Here is a 16791-nt window from a genome sequence, read left to right as displayed (position 1 = left end):
ATGATTATAAAACATCCAATATTGATAATAAAACAACATGGAACAATCAAAAATTATAGATACGTTGGAGACGTATCAGCATCCCCAAGCTTAACTCCTACTCGTCCTCAAGTAGGTAAGTGATAAAAACAGAATTTTTGATGTGGAGTGCTGTTCATCATGTCATATCATATTCTTTTCTTTATAGCATGGACATTTGGAATTTTATGTTATTCAAAGGAATAGTCTAGTTTTGACATATAAATTTAGATACTCAAGCATATCAACAAGCAACCATGTCTTTCAAAATATCAATGCTAAAACAAGTTATCCCTAGCCCATCATGCTCAAACATTGATCCATTCATGAAACACACTCGAATATTAACTACACCCAATACTTAAGTACGATCATATTTCCTCCTAGTTGGTGATTTTTATAGGAGAAGATGGAGACTCAAATTTCAAAATAAAAATTGCATAAAGTAAAAAAAGGCCCTTCGCAGAGGGAAGTAGGGATTTGTAGAGGTGCTAGAGCTCAAAGCGAAACATTTGAGATAAAACCATTTTGGGAGGTGTATCCATCGCAACAACGAAAACGGATTAGAGTTCTGAACACTTTCCATGCTAGATATGTCATAGGCGGTTCCCAAACAGAAAATAAAGTTTATTCCTTTTTCCACCATAACTTTCAGTTTCCATGGCTAACCGTATCCATGGGTGCCCTCCATACCAACACTTTCCAAGAAATTTATTATTTGACAACATAAAGTAAATTCATTTATTTTTGCATTTTGAGACTGGGCATCCCTAATACCTTTGCCTTACTCTCTTGAGAATAACACATCTAGCTCGGAAAATATTAGCCACCCGTTACCGTTCCGCGAGCGAAACAAACACACAAAAGAGATGTTTATTTTGAAAATTAGAGATGGCACTTGCAAATTTGCTTAGAACGATAAAAGAATACCGCATATAGGTAGATATAGTGGACTCATGTGGCAAAAATAGCTTAAAGGATTTTGGATGCACAAGTAGAGGTCATACTTGGTGCAAAATGAAGGCTAGCAAAAGATTGGGAAGCGACCAACCAAGAAACGAATAATCTCATAAGCAAGAATTAAGCATAATTGACACCGAATAATGCACGACAAGTATGATATAATTTTCATTGCATGATTATTGAATTTCATACTTGCATAGGGAATCACAAACCTTAACACCAATATTTTACTAGAGCACAATTACTCATCAACATAACCCACATATCACATCATCATATCTCAAAACTATTACTAAGAATCAAGTTTATTTTGTCCAATGATCTTCATGACATTTTTTTTCTTTATTTCTTTATCCTTCTTGGATATCTATCACTTTGGGACTAATTTTCATGTGTTTCTTTTCATAAGCTCAACCAAATATAAGTGAAGATTATGAGCATAACAAATTTTCTTTCTCTCAAAATAATTTAAGTGAAGCAAGAGAGAATCTATTATATAATTAAAACAGATGACAAATAAGCCATCACATTTGTCCACATGGATTAAATTATCTCTACCAATAATTTTTTATATAAACGGCTGAGATTAAAAGATATAACGTTACATACAAATATTGATTACACGCATATATTGTGTTGCACCTGAAAAGTCTGTCACGTATATATATATATATATATATATATATATATATATATATATATATATATATATATATATATATATATATATATATATATATATATATATATATATATATATGTGCAATCTCGGTCATGTGCATTAGGACACGTAAATACAAGGTCACGTATAATCTTACTTTAATCATATATTCATCTAAAGAGTCCGATCTGTATTCTAATACTTAGAAGAGAAAACAGTAGCCAAGTTACGCACGGGCCAACCTAACAAGCCAAGTTTCCTGATCGCTCCGAGGCCCACTACGCGGGCGAGGCTGCGCTGCGGGGAATTGCAGAGCGTGAGGACGCAGCAAAGGGATGATGACTCGCCGCTGCGACGGGATCCATCGGATCTCAGCGGCTCCAGGCGGCGAGGCGCGTGTGCGGCGATGCAGAGCCGCTGGCGAGGAGCAGAGAAAGTGCAGAGCAGTAGAGGAGCTCCCGGCGCAGCTTGATGCCCAGCCATGACAACTCTTTGATATCTTTGCTCTTTTAGGTCTCTGCATGAGGAGTCTGGCAGCTGCAGCTCTTCTGCCCAAACATCAGCGCAACATCTAGGTTCGATCTCCCTTTCGATTTCACTATTCATACTGTACATACCTACGGGCCATGCATTGACCTACCGAACAGACCATGCATTGTACAGGAGATAATTGATTCGCAGGATTAAATATGAGGGAGCCCGAACAGAGCACAAATGCTAACTTGATTATGTTTGGATCTGATCGGACACGGCAAAGATACACAAGTAAACAACGGCCATCTGATTTATTTTCCATGGTTGCATGCACGTACAAAAATTGTTAGGTCGATCGACTCTAGCATGTTGTCTTCACATGTGTTATTACAGGTGGATTGATCAGGTTGACAAACTTTGTATGTGAATAGTAATTCCAGCAACAACATCATGTTATTAGTAAGTAAACCAAGCAAGATTTTTTAGGTTGCGCTGGGCAAAAAGTATCCAGCAACTCATCGGATCATCTCAGTGAAACTAAATCTGAATCCAGAGCTAATACTTGCATTATTTTCTATAGTCCATGGTCCATCATGATCAGATGGATCCATGTTGCTGATGCTCATGGTGATGGATGGTAGTCATGGAATACTGAGATTACAGCATGCATGGTTTGGTCTAGCCACCAATGCATGCTTGCCAAATTGGTTGCCCACCAGGCACAGTGAGGACAATTTGATCCCTGTAGCAATACGTACATGGCAGCAATTGTCCCAATGTTCCAGGTAACAAGCTCGACGAAACCATAACCCATCATTTTTTGAGTCAACATTCTTATTGATATATTTTCCTTAATTAATTCCTTCATATGTTGAATTGCCGAGAGGAAACTACTTACTTCTGTTATCGCCACAGTCAGCACTCATCATCCCCCTCTCCTATCCATAGGCAAAATCTTGAGATGTGTCATGCATAAGGGTTAATCAAGGCGGTGTGAGACGACTGTGAGGGAAAGATCAGCGTTGCAGCAACCACGGCAAGACGCCCACCATGCAAAGCAGCAGCATCAACCTCACTTTGCCATGGATGACATGACGATTACGAAATATCCAATCATCCCTGCTGCGTAAACCTGTTGGAAACATGCACCTGCTCATATGTTTGAGGTAGTGCTTAAAGAAAATAGCAACGCAAATTGTAATTTCTTTTCATATGAACATTGAGAAAAGATCAACACTATGGTTGTTTCTTTGCAAAAAAGTTGAAAACGGGATATAATTCTATGTGAGAGATGACGCCAAAGGTAGTTAATTTTGCTCTGAAGTAATGATAGCTAATGTTGTGTCCAGATTTCTTTCTACAAGATGCAGGGTAAAAGTTCTTATTGTTGAAATGATACAGTAGCTGCAGCGCAGTGTGGAGTTTCTTTTAGAAGATACTATGTGCAGATCCTTATCTCTGTAGGTGATTCTCCTTTACTTTGGCAATGAAAAGTTAGTTAGAGTTGGTAAAAATCTCCAATTTATCAGTTGGAATTTAATTTCAAATATTTTCCTAGGTGACACTCATGAGTTAACATAGCCCGAAAGTCGACATATTTTTACTTCCATATTCAGTCCTTGCATGCATTTTCTGAGTAAGTTCATGATTAGTATGCAGGTTATTTTTCCCCAAGGATTGACAAAGACATAGGGAAAGATTAGCATGCCTTCTACTTAGGAGAAGCAATCCAGGGAGAATTGTACTGAAGTGTCACCCGTAAATTGATATGTATGCACAAAAGATAATATCTCTATGGCATGTGTGCACAGTTTCTTTTATTCCATACATGAACATTAACTTTGAGATAAATTATTTTTAAGTCGTTATCTTGCAGTACATGTGTTGTTCAGTTATGAGATATCTGATATGAATGCCTATAATTAAGGAGAAGTCAACCGTGTAATTCTATCTACTCGATCACTATTTCCTTAAGATGCTGCCATTGTCTTAATACATAAAAAAATTTGTTTCAGATCTACTTAATCATCTACAACACTACTATTGATGATAAAGCTACAAAGCATTTCATGTTTAAGTACGAACATAAATTTTTGTAGAAAATGACTATATTAGATGCATGTTTTAAAATTTGATACGATAGAAATATCTTATATTCAGATGCCTTTTTCTTCATGTAATATATTTACAATATTTTTCAAGCATCAAAGAGTATCACTCGGCAAAATGGAAGCTCCAGTGTATGACACAACAAGCATAGTTCTGTTAAGCATGGTCTGCTTCACATATTATCTTTTGTCAATAGAGATCCATATCTTTATGTGTACTTTTTTTCAATTTCGGTGCAGCAACTCATTTCAGTTATTTATGAATTAGTGATCGCTGAGGTGTTGTTTTCAAATGTTATGAATTGCATGTGCATATATTAACCTAAGAATGTGCTGCTTTTTTCAAGGAAAAAAAATTGGGACATGCGGTATAGCTTTATCATGGTATGATAAAATAATACTAACTCTTTAGTTCATATAGACAACATGAATGGTAGACTACTATTAGTGTTAACAAAAATGATTAAGTTGAAAGTGGAAGAATTGTCATGCAATGAGACTACACAAAAACTATTTTAGGAAAATTGTACTAACTTTGTACTTTCATTCAAGGAAAATAGGAAATATCTTAGGAAGCAATAGATGGTAAATGTACATTATCAATTTAAGAAATAGATAATGAAGCTTTAAAATATTTATATAGGATATTTTGGTAGCACCAACTATTTTAAGAAAATATAAAATAACTCGACAAAAACGCAAATCTAGCCGCGCAATTGCGCGGGTAACTCCGCTAGTTTCTTCAAAATTTTACTAACTCTCAAATAAATCTAAGTGAAGCAAGAGAGCATTTCTTCAAAAACAAAGCACACCATGCTCAAAAAGATATAAGTGAAGCACTAGAGCAAGTCCTAGCTCATAAAAGATTTAAGTGAAGCACAAAGAGCAATTCTAACAAGTCATGACATAATTTTGGCTCTCTCAAATAAGTGTGTCCAACAAGGATTGATGACTTAAAACACAAAATAAAGCAAGCAAAGACACATATCATACAAGACGCTTCAAGCAAAACACATATCATGTGACAAATAAAAATATAGTCTCGAGTAAAACACCGATAGTTGTTGGAAGAAAGCGGGGATGCCACTCGGGGCATCCCCAAGCTTAGTTGGTTGCTCATTTTTGGATAATAGCTTGGGATGCCGGGGCTTCCCCAAGCTTAGGCTCTTGCATCCTGCCTTCACCATCGTAAGATAGCTCAAAACTTGAAAACTTCAATCACACTGTAGCGACCAGACCTCAAATGGTCCAATCTCTGTGCTCAGGTGTCATCCCTGGATCAGTAATGCTGACACCACACAGTACTTGAAGGATTTATAACAGAGTAGCAATCACATACTTATTACATCGAGTGTCTCAAAAGAGAACTTATTACAATAAATATGGCTTAAGGCCATCTAATAACGATAACAGCGGAAGGCTTGGAAGATAAGTGAGTCCATCAACTCCAACGGCATCACTGAGTATAGAAGCACGACCTAAAACTCCTTAATCGTCGTCTGAAAAGTCTGCAACATTAACGTTGCAGCCCGAAACGGGTCAGCACATGGAATATGCTGGCAAATTAACACATAGAGAGTAATGGAATAACCAGGCTATTCTATATGCATATTTGGCTGGTGGGAAGCTCTATGGTTATAGTTTTGCGTAAAGCCAATTTTGCCCTACTGCAAAGGAATAAATTTTATTTAACTATCATGGTAGTTGTTAAACATTGAGAATGGTTGACAGCATTCTCAATCCCAATTAAGCATCATCATTAAACAAAACCCAACAGAATTAATTTTAGAGTAACATGTTGAGATTCACATGATAATCCAGGTACTAGATACTCAAGATGTCCATAACCGAGACAGGGCTAACCATGATTACTTTATACACTCTACAGAGGTTTGCGCATTTTTCCCCACAAGACTCAATCTCCTCCGTTGGGATTCTCGCACTACATGGTGTTTGAGAAACGGATGACCGAGACATAGTCTTTCAGAAGCGCTAGCACATTACGAACGGGTAGACCGTACCAACCTACATCCCCTACATCTGCTAGTCTACCACTGTAAGAGTTCGCACGACTTAATCAACTATGCTAGAGCCCATAGTAGCTTGTGGCTGCACACGGAAGTTTCTAGCATGAATAATCTCATGATCCCTTTGAGCCTGGGTGGCAGTCCATAAAGAAAAACAGGCAATCGCTGGAATACGCAGGTGCCTCAATCCACCCAGATGTGTATTTAAGTTGCCACCTTAAATAAACCATTAATTAACAATCTCACATCTGTCATGGATACACTCACCCAATCCTCGTCTACTAGCATAGCATGGCATAATAAGCAAATGTAGAAGTAACTCCCAAAGGTTTGATAATAACAGGTAATAGGTACTAACTCATCTACTTCCCAAACCCACAATTTAATTAGATCCTAATCATGCAATGTGTGAGGATTGATCTAATGCAATAAAACTGGGTAGTGGGAAAAACATGATCAAAGTGTTACTTGCCTTGCTGATGATCCGGGAAACCTAGCGATTCGAAGTAGTAAGCGTCGCACTCCGGGTACTCTATCACAGACAAACAAACATACAATAAGTACTCAACCAATGCACAAGTAAAACTCAAATAAGAGATCTAACCAGAAAGTTCAACTTAAGAACTTCGGTTGGGAAAAAGAATCAAATCGAACAAAGCAACGGAAGACAAACGGCAAAAGAAACAAGCTTCGTTTACTATTCTGGATCTAGGGCAATTTTTACAGTGGCAAAAACTTGTTTGAGTTGGTTAAACGGAAAGAGGGTTTCGAGACGAAACTCCAGGCGCTTGAATCGCCTGATTCCAATAAACGAGCAAAAAGTTAAACTAAAACAAAAATTGGATCAGAAATCGCGATCAGAAAAATCGCGGAATAAATCGAGAAAAAGAAAAACGACGAACAGCTTAACGAACGAACGTTCCTTAACTGGATCTAAACGAAGAACGCGTTCGTTAAAACGAACGAACGAGCGAACACTCGCTATTTAACCTAAACCAGAAAAAAACCGATCTAAAAAGAAAAAACGAAAACTAAAAAAACCGAACAAAACCGGCGAAAACCGAAGGGTTTTCCAGGAAAAACAGGCGGCGGGTCAACCTCGGCGGCTCGGGCAACGAGACGGGCGGCGGCGGCTCCGGCGAACAGCGTCGGCGGCGGTGGGGTCCGGCGGGGTGCGCGGCGGCGAGGGGCGGCGGCGTCGGGCTCCGGCGGCGGCGGGCTCCGGCGGCGACGCGCGAGGCGGCGGTGGCGGGTGAGGGAGTCCTGGATTAGGGGGTGTCCGGATAGCCGGACTATACCTTCGGCGGGACTCCTGGACTATGAAGATATAAGATTGAAGACTTCGTCCCGTGTTCGGAAGGGACTTTCCTTGGCGTGGAAGGTAAGCTTGGCGATATGGATATGTAGATCTCCTACCATTGTAACCGACTCTGTGTAACCCTAGCCCTCTCCGGTGTCTATATAAACCGGAGGGTTTTAGTCCGTAGTACGGACAACAATCATACCATAGGCTATCTTCTAGGGTTTAGCCTCCTTGATCTCGTGGTAGATCTACTCTTGTACTACCCATATCATCAATATTAATCAAGCAGGAGTTGGGTTTTACCTCCATCGAGAGGGCCCGAACCTGGGTAAAAACATCGTGTCCCTTGTCTCCTATTACCATCCGCCTAGACGGACAGTTCGGGACCCCTTACCCGAGATCCGCCGGTTTTGACACCGACACTGGTGCTTTCATTGAGAGTTCCTCTGTGTCGTCACTTTTAGGCCCGATGGCTCCTCCGATCATCAACGACGATGCGATCCAGGGTGAGACTTTTCTCCCCGGACAGATCTTCATATTTGGCGGCTTTGCACTGCGGGGCCAATTCGCTTGGCCATCTGGAGCAGATCGAAAGCTACGCCCCCGGCCGTCAGGTCAGATTTGGAAGTTTAAACTACACAGCGGACGACCGCGGAGACTTGATCTTCGACGGATCTGAGCCGCAGCCGAGCGCTCGCACTGTCCTGGTGGGCATGATCTAGCTCTGCCGCCGAACAGTGCCCTGGAGGCCGCATCTGTGTCCGCTCCGACCCTTGGCTCGGAGCCGACCCCACCAATCGAGGATGGGTGGTTAGACACCGCCTCGGGGGCTGCAATCTCTACGGCGATCAAGCCGGACACTAGCCTTGTCCTCTGCGAAGCCCATGACTCCAAGATGCCGGACTCCTCTCCGGACTCCAAGCCCTCCGCGCCCCTACAGATCGAATCCGATTGGGCGCCGATCATGGAGTTCACCGCCGCAGACATTTTTCAGCACTCGCCCTTCGGCGAAATTCTGAATTCACTCAGGTCTCTCTCTTTGTCAGGAGAGTCCTGGCCGGACTATGACCGGCAGGATTGGGATGTGGACGACAAAGAAATTTGATGCCCACCCACCACCCACTTCGTAGCCACTGTCAATAATTTAAACGACGTGCTCGACTTCGACTCCGAAGATATCGACGTATGGACGACGATGTAGGAGATGAACATGAACCAACGCCTATAAGGCACTGGACAGCCACCTCATCTCATGATGTATACATGGTGGACACACCCAAAGGAAGCGACGACGAGGAACACAGGGATGCAACGAGGGATCGTTCACTCGAAAAGCAATCAAAGCAGCGACGTAAGCGCCGCTCCAAGCCCTGCCTCGTCAGAGACTGCAGCCATACAGACCCAGCCATAGAGTAGGACGAGCCGGCGGACGACGAACATGCCTTCGAGCAGCCGTTCGAATAGGGCAACTTGGATAAACAAACCGAACACCCCGTCCCCGGCGAAAACAACAGTCCGGACGACCTTACGCCGGATAAGCTCATGGAGCAGAAGAACCTCCATAAAAGGCTCGTCGCCAATGCGCGTAGCCTGAAAAAGCAGAAGCGGAAGCTCAAAACTGCGGAAGATGAACTCAGAATCAGATGGAGCAAAGTACGCAGCACCGCAGACAAATATGGCGGCAGTCGCCGCACAAAAAGCTATCCAAAGCGAAAGCTACTGCCTGAATTTGACAAGGAGGCCTTAGAGCCCCCGCAGTCAAAAAATAGGAAAGCCACCCGGTCAGATAGACGACCGCATGGCCAGCATGGAGCGGCAAGGGGCGCCGCACACAAGCCGGCACGCGATCCACCAAAGGATCCGCATCAAAAAGATGGCCCAGCCAGATCTATCTACGGGCCAAGAAAGCAAGCTCTAGTAAGCAATGCAACACAACAAATATCCGAACATCACGGCACACCCAAATACAGGGGTGCCGCACACCCCCTATGTTTCACCGATAAGGTGCTGGACCATGAATTTCCAGCGGGATTCAAGCCCGTAAACATAGAGGCGTACGACGGAACAACAGACCCTGGGGTCTGGATCGAGGATTATATCCTCCACATACACATGGCCAGAGGAGATGACCTCCACGCCATAAAATACTTACCCCTCAAGCTTCAAGGGCCAGCCCGGCATTGGCTCAAAAGCCTTCCCGAAAACACCATTGGAAGTTGGGAAGAGCTTGAGGATGCTTTCCGGGCAAATTTTGAAGGGACCTATGTCCGCCCTCCGGATGCAGACGATCTCAGTCACATAACTCAACAGCCCGGAGAGTCAGCCCGGAAATTCTGGAACAAATTTCTTACTAAAAAGAATCAGATAGTCGACTGCCCGGACGCCGAAGCCCTAGCAACTTTTAAGCATAACGTTCGAGACGAATGGCTCGCCAGACACCTCGGCCAAGAAAAGCCAAGAACAATGGCCGCATTAAGAAGCCTCATGACCCGCTTTTGCGCAGGAGAGGACAACTGGTTGGCAAGATGTAGCACCGCGACCCAAGTACATCTGAAGTTAGGGATGGAAACGGAAAACCCCGACGCAGCAAGGACCAGCACCGGAATAAGAGAAACAGCCCAAAGAGCATGGCGGTCAACGCCGGATTCAAAAGCTCGCGGCAGAATCAGAGAAAGCCGCCCCTCAAGGATAACAGGGACGAGCTATCCAACTTAAACAAAATCTTGGACAAGATATGTCAAATACACAGTACTCTCGGGAAGCCTGAGAACCATACCCATAGAGATTGTTGGGTTTTCAATCAATCCGGCAAACTCAACGCCGAACACAAGGGGCTCGACACACCAAGTGAGGACGATGACGAACCCCCACAAGCAGAGCACCAGGAAACAAAAGGATTTCCCTCAAGAAGTCAAAACAGTAAACTTACTTCACGTGAAGAACAGAATGGCGCCAACAGAGATACGCACCATACGGCCTATCCCAAAGGAGTTTCGCCAATGGTTGTTAAAACCGATCACTTTCGACCATCAGGATTACTCTAGAAGTATCCGGAACGCAGGTTGGACTGCCTTGGTATTAGATCCAATAATTGGCGGACTCCACTTTACAAATGTCCTGATGGACGGCGGCAGTGGTCTAAACCTGTTATACTAGGACACAATCCGCAACATGGGGATAGACCCAACAAAAATTCGCCATAGCAAAACCTCCTTTCAAGGGGCAACGCCAGGCCCGGATGCCCGTTGCATGTGTTCTCTCCGGCTAGAAGTTATGTTCGGCTCCCCCGATAACTTCCGTCGCGAACAACTAACCTTCCACATCGCCCCAATCTCAAGTAGCTATCAAGCACTGCTAGGACACGAAGCTTTCACCCGCTTTAACGCAATACCGCATTATGCATATCTTACGCTTAAGATGCCCGGTCCACGAGGCATCATCTTATTAAAGGGAAAACATTGAGTGTTCCTCCCGCGCGGAAGACAGCGCAGCTGCCTTGACAGCCCCACAATAAAGCGGCTTCACCAGCCAAAGCACCTAAACAGGTGGTCAAGACCACGGACACGGCTAGATGAGTCTGGCATAAACATACAATTGATAAAGGCTTAATAGCCGTATACCCCTGGACTAGGGGCTCCGCACATATAAAACAAGAGACAATAAAGCTCAATTTTACCCACTTCGATTTATACTTTTTTATTTCGTATAACTCATGTTCGGCACGATCTTTCTTCAACTAAGTTCCTCTCTTTTATAGATAAACACCATGCTACGCCCGTCCAGGATACGGCACAACGGAGACACAGGCGCAGACGTGCAGCAAGGACCCGTTCCAAGATTCTTTTCAGATTAAGACCCTGCGTAAACCTTTTTTTCTGTCTCTTGTTGATACACATCCCCTGGTTTCTTGGTATAACCAAGGAGGAGGCTAGTGTTTTGGCATGTGGCCACGTTAGAGTTTTTCGCGTACCTGGACACTAGGGGCTTATTACTAAGGGCGTTATCCCGCCCGCCCTCATAAAGACCGAATACCTTAGGGAGCGTTTGGCGTCGCGAGTTTGGCCTTATATGCATCAGCTCCGAATCATGTCTTTGGTAAAATGTTGGGTTTGCCCGGCTCCTGTGTTTTGCTACCTTATGTTCCGCTCTATCGGCTAAGGCGGCACCAGGAGAACTACTACGATTGTGCCCCAGTTCGGCCAGGCGAGCACCTCAGTAGAGAAAGCCGAAAACTGACTGTCAAGATATAGCGTGAGACTGGTCAACCACTCGATGACTTACTGGAATCTTTCGGATTCCTCCGCATTAATGAAGGGCTGCTTCTCGGCCAGGCACGTACGCGCCCTGAGTTCGGGCGAGCGCAGGCGCCACCAGGGGCTATATAAGTAGCCTCACTGTCAAACTCCTATGGCTAAGTGAAAGTGATAAAGCATCATAGTCCGATTGCCTAGTTCGCTGCGCTATCACCTCCTTTGTAGGACCAAGACGTTGGATCAAGTGTAAAAATGCGCCTTCTGCGAACACCCCCGCATTATGTGCGTGGGGGCTGAAGCCGACGACTGCCATCTTTTAGATTATATATACATATATGTTAAACGACCGCACAGGAGGTATTATAATACTTGCAGGCACAAGCATACAAAGCTTCTACAATTTATCAAAATATTGTTTTACAATAATATATGCTATTCGAATATAGTATCCTTCGAGCACTGCGTCTCTATTAAACGAGCGCCTTGCAGAACTTCCTGAAAATAGTGCTCGGCAGGTACTCGGCTTCCATCCGAGTCTGGGGATGCAACAGCGGTGGCCTCCATTTCCGCCCAGTATGTCTTGACACGGGCAAGAGCCATCCGCACACCCTCTATGCACGCTGACCTCTTCATCGCATTGATATGCGGCGCCGCACCAAGGAACAGCTGCACCAAGTTGAAATAACTTTTCGGCTCTGGCCTCTCTGGCCACAGATGACTCATGACATACTTCATGGCGAGTCCGGACAACCTATTTAGCTCGGCCCATTCGGCCAAACGATCGGCTAATGACAGTGGACGCTCTGGATTGTGGAACCGCGACCAGAAGAGCTTTTCCACTTCGCGATCTTCTTGATCTTGGAAGTGTTCAGCCGCATCTGCGGCACTCGCTGGTAAATCCAGATAGGTGTCCGCCGTACTCCACATCCGGTCTAACGGAGCATGTTTAGGATCACAGAACTTCCTCCGTAGCATAAAGGGCTTTCCAGCCGCGATCTCTTCGGCCTGACGCAGCTCCTCCTTCATAGCCCTCATCGCAGAGCGAGCATCCTTGGCATCGGCAACGGCCTTCTCCAGGTCCGTCTGTTCCGCCCGATCTTCTTTTTCAAGAAGCTTGCAACGGTCAGCAGCGTTCTTCAGCTTCACGGCCATCTCGGCCATTTCCTTCTCGCTTCAGCAGTGAGCAGCCGATTCAGCTTTCAGCTCTTCAATTGCCTTTCCGGCAGCCGCATCACTTTTCCTGGCTTGCTCCTTGGCTCGGGCAAGTTCCGCCCGAAGATTCTTCATGGCAGCAGCACCATCTGCATCAAGCGCACACATTGTAAGATACTGGCATAAAGCTCCTCTTACCAGGTGCCGCCGGAGAAATTACATACCTTGTGCCTCGTCAAGCCGCTTGTTGACAAGCGCGATGTCGGCATCTGCCACGTCAAGTTGCCGGTTTAGCTCGGCAAATTCATCAGTCCGGCTGGCCACCGGACACTTTGCCACCTACGTATGAAGGCGGCATATTAGACCTGGGATTATGATCCTCTGCGCGCCGTCACTTTTGACAACGCACAGAGTCTCAGGGGCTACTTCCTACATAGGGCGCATCTTATTTATGTGCAACTGTCCAAAAAGGGTACATTATTTCGCATACCTCAAAACCTGTCAGTAAACTCCTGACGGCCTCGTGCAATCCGCTCTCTGTGGATGAAATCCTCTCAATCACCGTACCCATCAATGCACGGTGCTCCTCTAAGATAGATGCTCGCCCTAGCAGATCCTTCAGCTCCTCCGACCACGCACCAGACGGTGCCGGACTCGTCCGATGGCCCTTTTCGAAGGCCGGACGTGGAGGGCTTTGGGGGGCCATATGACTACCTTCCAGCCCTGCCGGATTCAGAGAAACCCTCTGTGACGATACCTCAGGGTCGCCCGCCTCGCAAGGCGGTACGGCAGGGGGAGGCGTTCCGCTCTCCATCATCTCCAGAAGAAGATCCCCCGAAGACGAGCTCTGCTGAGAAGGGCTAAGGTCCGAGCTACAAGGTACTTTTCTCAGATATAAAGCAAGGATTTCTCTCATTTCTTAAAAAGAAAACTCCTCTCTACTTACGGCTCAGTGGAGGGCTGATCCCCTTGAGGGCATAATTCGGCCGAAGTATCCCCCAGCACAGGACCCTCTGGCGAAGATTTCTTCCCCCGCTTTGAGGCCATGGTCTCCGGGTCTTCAGAGGCGGTCCTCTTCTTCCCTTGAGGACAGGAATTTTCGATTCCTCCCTTCCAAACAGCCTCCTTCGAGGAGGTCGTAGCTTCCTTGTCCCCTCCCTCGCTTTCCTCCGAAGGCACAACCTCCAACATCCTGACTAGCACGGGACCCGGCGTGGTCTCGGGGATGGGGGCCGGACACCTGATTAGCTTTGCTTTCGCTATCCACTCCTGTTTAAAGGACAACTCTTTTAAGGGCAATTTTATGATAAATATGTGGATTGCGAGTCCGGGCACAGGGCTACTTACTTGAGTATCCGGGTGGTTGCAGCTCAGACCTGCGTCCTCGGTCAAGTCCGAACACATTGCTTGTGATCTGAAGAACAATTTGTACATCTCCACGGGTGTCGCGCCCATAAAATGTTGGAGAGCTCGTGGTCCCTCCGGATTGAACTCCCATAGGCGGAGGGGGCGACGTTTGCAGGGCAGAGCTCGGCGAATCAGCATAACCTGTGTCACCATGACCAGACTGATATCTCTTTCTAGGAGATCTCGAATGCGGCCCTACAACAAGGGCACATCCTTGGACGGCCCCCAGTCCAGTCCTTTATTGACCCGTGATGCTAGCTGTGGTGGGGGACCCGAGCAAAAGGCAGGTGGCGCCACCCAGTTGGTGCCCCTGGGAGCGGTAATATAAAACCACTCTCGTTGCCATAAACTGGACTCCTCTTGAAAAGAGCCCTCGGGCCATGGGGCATCAGCATTCCTTCTTATAACAGCGCCTCCGCACTCCGCGTGCTGTCCCTCGATCATCTTCGGCTCTACTTTGAAGGTCTTGAGCCATAGTCCAAAGTGAGGAATAATACGGAGGAAGGCTTCGCACACGACGATGAATGAGGAAATATGGAGGATGGACTCCGGAGCTAAGTCATGAAATTCCAGCCCATAATAAAACATGAGCCCCCTCACGAAGGGATCCGTCGGGAAGCCTAGCCCCCGAAGGAAGTGAGACATGAACATCACACTCTCACCAGGTGTGGGAGTGGGAATGACCTGCCCTTGAGCAGGCAGCCTATGCCAGATTTCGCCGGTCAAGAACCTGGCCTCTCTCAACTTCAGCACGTCCTCCTCCGTGACGGAGGAGGGCATCCATCAGCCTCGAAGGTTGGAACCGGACATTGTCGAAGGTCCGAAGCGCCTGAAATCTCGAGCCTTGGGTGTTGGAACTCGAAGCGAAGGGCGAACTCGTTTGAGATTAAAAGAAAGGAGTAAGGCCTTGGTCTCTTTATAAGAGGTTGAATACCAAGGGCCCTCCCCGTGACCGTTTGGGACTCGCCTTTGATCGAGAAAACATACCAACCGGTATGACTGGGTTACCCACGCCCGTATTGATGAGAATCCTGGAATAAGGGGACACGATCTTTGCTTTGACAAGACGTGCCAAGGAAACCGCCTCGCTAAACGCGCTGAGGTGGGATAGTAAAATGATTTGAATAAAGACTTGGCCGTGGTGTTATGTCACGCTACGGAATACGTCAGCAGATTAGATTTGTGTAAATATTATTCTCTCTATGGCAATATGTGGAAACTTATTTTGCAGAGCCGGACACTACCTTTGTGTTCAAAATCTTCTATGAAGTACTTGGAGGAGGAACCCGCCTTGCAATGCCGAAGACAATCTGCGCGCCGGACTCGTCGTCATTGAAGCATGGTTCAGGGGCTACTGAGGGAGTCCTGGATTAGGGGGTGTCCAGATAGCCGGACTATACCTTCGGCCGGACTCCTAGACTATGAAGATACAAGATTGAAGACTTCGTCCCGTGTCCGGAAGGGACTTTCCTTGGCGTGGAAGGCAAGCTTGGCGATATGGATATGTAGATCTCCTACCATTGTAACCGACTCTGTGTAACCCTAGCCCTCTCCGATGTCTATATAAACCAGACGGTTTTAGTCCGTAGTGCGAACGACAATCATACCATAGGCTAGCTTCTAGGGTTTAGCCTCCTTGATCTCGTGGTAGATCTACTCTTGTACTACCCATATCATCAATATTAATCAAGCAGGAGTAGGGTTTTACCTCCATCGAGAGGGCCCGAACCTGGGTAAAAACATCGTGTCCCTTGTCTCCTGTTACCATCCGCCTAGACGCACAGTTCGGGACCCCTACCCGAGATCCGCCGGTTTTGACACCGACAGCGGGCGCGGGGCTCGAGGCGGCGGCTAGGGTTTCAGCCCCGGGTAGGGCCGGCGGCTTATAAAGGCCGAGGCCGGAGGAGTCCGGGCCTAACACGGCCCGTAGGTCGGTTTGTTTTTTTAAATAGTTACGCTCCGAAAAAACAAAAGAAATACTAAACGGACTCCAAAAATCCCGAAATAAATTTTCCCTGGCTTCTAAAATCAAGCCGCACAGGATGAACATTTATTTGGGGCCTAAATGCAATTTTGAAAAAACGCGCATTTTTCCTAAATTCAAATAAAATAGCAAATAAATCCAAAATAAATCTTAATTGATTTCTTTATTAAATCCTCAATATTTCTTTATTTTGGGAAAGTCATTTTATTCCGTCTCTCATATTTTTGTAATAGGAATAATTGAAGATAAAATAAATAAAATCAAATGATCCTATTTTCAAAATTTGAGAAAACTCAAATATGAAAATAACGAAATCCCCAACTCTCTCCGAGGGTCCTTGAGTTGTGTGAAATTTTTAGGATCAACCAAAATGCAATAAATATGATATGCAATGATGATCTAGTGTATAACATTCCAAATTTAAAATTTGGGATGTTACAA

General features: G+C 45.4%; 1 long non-coding RNA gene across 1 annotated transcript; it reads left to right on the top strand.

Annotated features, from left to right (window-relative positions):
• The first annotated feature begins 1902 nt into the window (after positions 1-1902).
• Positions 1903-3394, top strand: LOC123179934 (uncharacterized). The gene is made up of 3 exons (XR_006490620.1): positions 1903-2217; positions 2324-2901; positions 3065-3394. It is a non-coding gene; the product is annotated as an uncharacterized lncRNA (long non-coding RNA).
• Positions 3395-16791: the final 13397 nt, after the last annotated feature.

Source organism: Triticum aestivum, chromosome 1A (genome assembly GCF_018294505.1).
Source record: "Triticum aestivum cultivar Chinese Spring chromosome 1A, IWGSC CS RefSeq v2.1, whole genome shotgun sequence".
Taxonomy (NCBI): domain Eukaryota; kingdom Viridiplantae; phylum Streptophyta; class Magnoliopsida; order Poales; family Poaceae; genus Triticum; species Triticum aestivum.
The sequence above is the reverse complement of the archived record's forward strand: the minus strand, read 5'-3'. Positions and strand labels throughout refer to the sequence as shown.